Raw genomic sequence first — 1,924 nt, 5'->3', positions numbered from 1 at the left:
ACGTTTGGATTCTAAATATGAGCGACTTTTCCTTTAAAAGTTTTACAAAGTTGCTGGTTTGGTTAAAATTGTGATCCCCCCCCCCAGCTGTACGGTTCCACAGGTGTTTGGCAGCATGTGTGTGTTTCTGCTTGTGCGGTTGCGTGTCTGTTGTGTGTTTGCTTGCACAGCTTTCCTGCAGCTCTGCTCTGTTTTTCTTTGCACTGATTCAGGCAGAAAGCGGCTCTCAGAACTTTCACCAACTTTCCAGCCGCCTCTTGGTTTTATTTACGCCGCCATGATCTTCCAGCCTCTATCTGGTTCTTTTTTTTTCTGATCTGGAGACAAATGGAAAAATAAAGAATTATTATTTGTAAGAAATTTGGTAAAAGTTTAGTTTCTGATGACTTGTTATCCATCTTTCTGTGTTTCTTCCCTCTGTCTTCCTCCATCATGATTCATTTCTTTCTTGAACATTTACATCTTTCCCTGCTTGTATCTTTGTCTCCTTTCCTCTGTCCTTCCATCCTTGTCTCCTACCTCTGTCTCTCTTTGTTGCTCCCTTAATTTCTTCCTTTCTTTCTCTCCATCTATCTTTATTCTTCCCTCTCTTCATTTTCCTAATTTGTATCCGTCTTTATTTTAACTCATTGCTTGTATCCTGTTGTATTTTTCCTTCTATCCTTCATCCTTAATTATTTCCTCTCTCCTTTCCTTCTTAACTTCCTTTATCCCTCCCCCATTTTCTCTCCTTCCTTCATTTTTCCTCTTGGTGTNATATTTCCTTCCCTCTTGGGAAAAGACAAACACATTGTGTCTGAAGTTTAAAGACGTCATGTTTGAGGGCGCCATGTTCAAGGACGCCATGTTTGAGACCGCCATGTTCGAGGGCGTCATGTTCGAGGGCGCCATTTTCGAACGTGCCATGTTTGAGGGCGCCATGATTGAGGGCATCATTTTCGAAGGTGCCATGATTCTGGGCGCCATGTTTTAAGGGGGCCATGATTGAGGGCGCCATAATAAAAGGTGCCAATATTGAGGGCACCATGATTGAGGGCACCATTTTTAAGGGGAACCATGATTGAGGGCACCATGATTGAAAGGGCTATGATTGAAGGCGCCATGATTGTGGGCACCATGATTGAGGGCGCTTTGTTTGAGGGCGCCATGATGGAGGGCACCATGATTGAGGGCGCCATGTTTGAGGGCACCATGATTGAAGGCGCCACTTTTGAGGGAACCATTTTTGAGGGCGCCATGTTTGAGGGGGGCCGTGATTGAGGATGCCATGTTTGAGGGCACCATGATTGAGGGTGCAATTTTTGAGGGCGCCATGATTGAGGGCGTCATGTTTGAAGGTGCCATGATTAAGGGCGCCATTTTTGAGGGTGCCATGATTGAGGGCGCCATGATTGAGGTAGCCATGTTTAAGGGCGCCATGTTTTAGGGCTCCATGTTTGAAGACGCCATGTTTGAAGGCGCCATGTTTGAAGGTGCCATGATTGAGGGCGCCATGTTCGAGGGTGCCATGTTTGAAGGCGCCATGTTTAAAGGCGCTATGTTTGAGGGCACCATGATGGAAGGTGCCATGATTGAGGACACGATGATTAAAGGCGCCATGTTTGAGGGCACCATGTTTGAGGGCACCATGTTTGAGGGCACCATGATGGAAGGTGCCATGATTGAGGACACGATGATTAAAGGCGCCATGTTTGAGGGCGCCATGTTTGAGGGCACCATGTTTGAGGGCGCCATGATTGAAGGCGCCATGATTGAGGACACGATGATTAAAGGCGCCATGTTTGAGGGCGCCATGATTGAAGGCGCCATGACTGAGGGTGCCATGTTTGAGGGTGTCATGTTTGAGGGCACCATGATTAAAGGCGCCATGATTGAGGGCACCATGTTTGAAGGCGCCATGAATGAGGTTGCCATGTTTGAGGGC

This window comes from Cyprinodon variegatus, unplaced genomic scaffold, assembly GCF_000732505.1.
Source record: "Cyprinodon variegatus isolate N-32 unplaced genomic scaffold, C_variegatus-1.0 Scaffold1240, whole genome shotgun sequence".
NCBI classification, from domain to species: Eukaryota; Metazoa; Chordata; class Actinopteri; order Cyprinodontiformes; family Cyprinodontidae; genus Cyprinodon; species Cyprinodon variegatus.
Note: the sequence above shows the minus strand (reverse complement) of the source record.